Raw genomic sequence first — 6,000 nt, 5'->3', positions numbered from 1 at the left:
AAAGAAAATCCGGACGGGTTTGAAAACGGGTTAAGGGGTCGGGTAAAAATAAGAATTGGATCGTCCGAATTTGGGTTTGAAATTGGGTCACTTTTAGGCTAGAATTGAAATGTAATGGGGCTATAATTGAAATGAACTGAGGCTACATGTTAAATAGCCAGGTTTACCCTTTTTATTTATAAAAATAGCAAAATGATTTTAAAAATAAATTAAAAGCACTGAGATAATTAATAATATATAAACTTTAATCTAAAAATTCTGAAAATGATTTTATGATTGCAAAACGCTATTAATCGTAGTATAGGTCATAATTGCAATTTTATGCAATTTAGCTTAAAAAATATCAAATGAATTTGTAAAAATATGCAAAAATCACGTTAATTATATTTTGGTGTAACTATGAGGATGGAAATAAATTATTCACCAAAATGATAATTTCGGAAATAATTATTGGATTTTGTACTGTTAAAATAGACAATAAATTGGTTTTGAAAATCTTTAAAAATTTGGGAAAAATACCAAAATACTTGGGCATGCTTATATATGCATACACATGATATTTTGAAAGTATTTTGAGTATAAAAAATATATAGGAAAAAATTGAGTATCAACAGCTGCCCCTCTTTACCCGGGAAGGATTCCCCTACCCTTCCAGAATACCATAGTTTGAACCTTTCTATATCCCCTGCCTTATCTCCTACCCACATAGTCTCCTGTACACAAGATATATTAATCCTCATGTCCTCGAGAGTCTTCGCTAACTCTACAAATTTTCCAGTCAAAGTTCCTATGTTCCAAGACCCCACTCTCAACCTAGTAGCTCCCTTAGCCCTCTTACCCCCTGCACCCCCTCCCCCGCGCTGACACTCTCGAGGACAATATATTACCCCACCATTGTTCACCAAAGCCACTATAATCTAGGAGTCACTACGCAAGCATTATCTCGAAAACAAGCGACAAAATAAAATGAATTACCGAAATATAATCTACCACTAAAAGTCGCAAAACAGGTGAAGAAATAAAATAAAGGAACTAACGGGAACTATAATCTACAACTAAAGGTCAGAAAAGTAGGTGAACAAATAAAATAAAGGAACTAAAGGAAACTAATAATCTTCAGCTAAAGGACATAAAAATAGGTGAAGAAATACAATAAAGGAGCTAAATGGGACTATAATCTACAACTAAAAGTCAAAAAGAAAGTAAACAAAATTAGAGCAGAACTATTACGGGATATATGAAATAAAGATTCAAAATAAAGATGAAAACAGGTAGATAACAATATAAACAAGTAGGCAAAGCTATCACTAATGCAATTAATTTGACAATGCTAGGGCAAATACTAACTAAATATTCAAGAACAAAATAGGTAGGCAAGGAGATACACTTACGCTAAAATATCAAAACAAGAGAGAAATAATAGAACCTGGATTGCAGCCCTTGAAGTTAACGGAAATATGGCCGGAAGTGATGGATTGCGACGAGCTGGCGGCAATTAAAAATTTAAATGGCACTAAAGAAATTGAGCAAGGAGGGGTGTAATCCAATCGCAGATATGGAGGAAAAGGTCACCGGTCACGTGCATGTCGTACGCTAAAGCATCTAGTTGAGCTTGATCAAGCCTTCGTAAAGAATACAGAGAAAAATGTTGAAGCAAATTTTATTTCTGAAGATAATGTTGACTTCTTGCATTTGGATGAAACTGATTTCTTTGTATAATTCCCAGAAGGAGAAACAAGTCATATTATCGGTGATGAATCTGTAAAAATTTAAATATTTTAACTGTTGTTGTTTGTATTAGATAGTATGGTCATGTCAATGTAATTCTTGTACGTAAATAAAAGTCATGCTTTGATAATAATATTTACTATAATGTTTTATACCATTTCATTTTGAAGAATATGAATATTCCTCAAATTATATTTGGATCAAAGTTCAATCATAAAGACACATGACACCAGTAGTGTCCGAATGATATTAGATTGTGGATAATAAATAATAGTTCAAAGAGCTTATATATGCAAATATGTCATTCGTATTATATGACTGTGGTCAAAACATATGTTGTAGTAAACCCGAAGTTAGTAATACAAATAGATATCATATTGAGACTACAAATGATTGAAAGATTAAATAATTTCATGTTTCCACAATCATAGGGGATAAAATAATATGTATATGAGAAGTTATCCGCCTTATTTTTTAATTTATACTATATTACGTGTAACGATAAACTAGAAGTTTACTAATGTAAAAACAGTCACAGTAAACCAGAAATTTTACTGAGGCAAAAGTAGTTATAGTAAACCATAAATTTACTGATACAAAAGTAGTCACAGTAAATTAGAAGTTTACTGATACAAAAGTTTAAGTCGTAGTAAACTAAAAGTTTACTGAAAGATAGCACATGTTATGATAAGTTTGAAGTTTTCAAGTGCAAATAAGTTATCAATCAGTATCAGCTAGAGTTGGGACTAAGACCTCTGAATTCTGAAATATATAAAAGGGTGAATATGGGCCAATTCACCTACCATGTGAACTACTCATAATGCATATATGAGATTGTTACGTATGTGATTATCGCCAACCTGTAGTTTCACATTTAAATTATTTTTTCTCAATTAAGAGAACAATTTTTAGATTATGCAATCAAGACAATTCATCTTGATAATACTGGTTTATATAAAAGTTGTTTTAGCATTGAATGCCTCTTATTAATGACTAAATCGTTGCTTATGAGAACAAAGCTTCATGTATTAGTCTAAGATTTTCTAAATTACATATAACAACACTTGTATGTATCAGACCTACAAGATATGATAAATCCTCCCCTCACAATTAGGCAGGATCATGAACCAAATGTTTACTATCCAATAACTTTTGATGTGTGGTTTATAATTAATTTTTCTACTACAACGCACAAAGATATGTTCCCCGAAGAAAATTAAAGATATATGTTAGTTTTTATAACAGTGGGGGGATAAGCAGTTGAGAAATATGTTATATGAATCAAATTATCATTAGTATGATCCTCATTTAGAAAATAATTCAAGTCAAATGCCTGAAGCATTTGATGATCCAAAATTAAATATTATATTTTAGCTACAAATGCTCCTACTAAAACTAAAGTTCCCGAAGGACAGAGTTTACTACATGCATGGACTATGTAAACCAATTGGTTCCAAAAGTAATAATTCTCGAAAAAGGATAGCAACTAATTATCATAATGTGGAAGAAATGAGCTCTAGAAGAGCCCACGACATAACATTTTATGAAATCTCAGAAGTGGTTCAGCTGAAAATAAAGAAAGTGGTGAGATCTCAAACTGCTTAGCCATACTATGAAAGTCTGGGAGAGAGTGGTAGAGCTAAGGGTGAGGAGGAGTGTGTCTATTTTTGAGAAACCGTTCGGGTTTATGCCGGGGCGTTCGACTAAAGAAGCCATCCACCTTGTTAGGAGATTGATGGAGCAGTATATGAAGAGAAAGAAGGACTTGCATATGGTGTTCATCGACTTAGAAAAGGCATATAATAAAGTTTTGAGGGAGGTTTGGTGGAGATGTTTGGAGAATAGAGGTATACCGGTTGCCTACGTTAGGTTGATTAAGGACATGTATGATGGAATAAAGACCCGAGTGAGGATGGTGGATGGGGACTCGGACCATTTTTCGGTTATGATGGGGTTGTATCAAGGGTCGCCACTCAGACCTTTTTTGTTTGCTCTAGTGTTGGACGTATTGACGCGCCATATCTAAGGGGAGATATCGTGGTGCATGCTATTTGCAGATGATATTGTATTGATTGACGAGATATGAGACGGTGTGAACGCGTAACTAGAGGTACGAAGACAGACCCTAGAATCTAAAGGTTTCAAGTTGAGCAGGACCAAGACAAAATACTTGGAGTATAAGTTCAGTGGAGAGACTCAAAGAGGGGAAAGAGAGGTGAGGCTGGACTCACAGGTCATCCCTAGGAGAGGGAGTTTTAAGTACCTTGGGTATATTATTCAGGGGGTAGGGAGATTGATGAAGATGTCATCCATCGTATTAGGGCGGGATGGATGAAATGGAGACTCACTTCCGGTGTTTTGTGTGACAAGAAGGTGCCACCGAAACTTAAGGGTAAGTTCTATAGAGTGGTGGTCAAACTAACAATATTATATGGGGTTGAGTGTTGACCAGTCAAGGTGGTCACATCAGGTTAGATAAGATGATAAATGAGGTTATTCGCGATAAGGTGGGTGTGGCCCCTATTGAGGATAAGATGCGGGAAGTGCGGCTTAGGTGGTTTGGTCATGCGAGGAGGAGGAGCACAGATGCTCCGGTGAGGAGGTGTGAGAGGTTGATATTGGAGGGCCTACGGAGAGGTAGAGGTAGGCCAATGAAGATGTGGGGAGAGGAAATTAGGCAAGACATGGTGCAACTTCAGCTGACCGAGGACATGGCCCTTAATAGGAAGGTATGGAGATCAAGGATTAGGGTAGTAGAGTAGGTAGTCTAGAGTGTTCATAACAGTAGTATTGGCATGCAGTCTCACTTTCTGTTGGTAGTAGGTTTTTATGACTAACCGTTATTTTCTTTCATTGTTGATCACCTTACTATCTTGTTATTTTTATTCTGTTTTTATATGACTTTTTGGTAATGTTCCTTCTTGTCTATATTTTCATTAATATAGTGCTTATGCTTTCCTGAGCCGAGGGTCTATTGGAAACAACATCTCTATCTTTATAAGGTAGGGGTATGGTCTACATACACACTACCCTCCCCAGACCCTACAGTATGGGATAATACTTGGTATGGTATTTTTGTTGTTGTTGTTGTTGAGGAGATCTCAAAAAGTTATGTCGCTTCGTGAGCTGATACAAAATAATCGTCGACGATATCGTTGATACAATATAGTGCACAATAATATAAAAGAGTGAGGATCTGAAAGTTATCCATTAAAGCATCCTGACATAGAAATGATTGTAAAATGATGCAACATTAGTAAGCGTAACGCTTATCGGACCTGTCACGACCCTAACCCGGACTCGGTCGTGATGGCGCCTCTCGTGAAGACAAGGCCAGCCAACTATTCCCAATTCGACGTTAAACAATTAAACAACAATAGAATAGCCTAAATCATGATTAATAATACGAAGTAGTAGATAATATCAATAAAATGCGGAAGTACAACCCAACACAGCCCTAACCGGGGTGTCACTAGTCATGAGCATCTATAAGTCATAATACAAATCCGCTGAGTCAATAAACTAGTACAACTGTATGAAAAGAGATAGAAGTGATAAAGGAATAGAGACACGGGGCTGCGGACGCCAACAACTACCTCGTGAACTCTGAATGTCCGCCTGAAGCTGGAGGGATCAGCACTCGGGAGCGGAACCAGCTACGCCTGAATCTGCACACAGGGTGCAGGGAGTAAAGTGAGTACTCTAACTCAGTGAGTAACAAATGTAAATAACGACTGAAAGTAAGAAAACACGCAAGTCACAATTCATTCTATAATGAAACAGTAAAACCATTTAAAATCAGTAAATCAGTGAAAGATAGGTAAAACCCTTTAACTCACATGTAGTTTCATGAAAAGCCTTTTTCAATAATTAAGCAGGTAATTGACAGTCCATTATGGAAAGTAAACACATAAAGGCTCGCCCCTCGAACAGAGTATCAATAAATCCGCCCCTCAGACAACATCTCAGAACAGTAGCAGTCCCTCGGGCAAAACACATAGAACAATACTAGCCCCTCGGGCTCAATCTCACATCACAATGGGTACCCGCGCTCACTGGGGGTGTACAGACTCCTGGAGGGGCCCCTTACGACCCAAGTACAATAAAAAGCCATCGCATGGTATCAAAACTAGGCCCTCGGTCTCATATCAATCAAGCCACCGCGTGGCGTACATATCTCAGGCCCTCGGCCTCATAATAAGTATCAAATGTTTCCTCACAACATAGGCCCTCGGCCTTACTCAGTCAAAAATCTCACAAGCCCCTCGGGCA

This window comes from Nicotiana tabacum, chromosome 5 (assembly GCF_000715075.1).
Source record: "Nicotiana tabacum cultivar K326 chromosome 5, ASM71507v2, whole genome shotgun sequence".
NCBI lineage: Eukaryota > Viridiplantae > Streptophyta > Magnoliopsida > Solanales > Solanaceae > Nicotiana > Nicotiana tabacum.
This window is presented reverse-complemented; position numbering follows the sequence as displayed.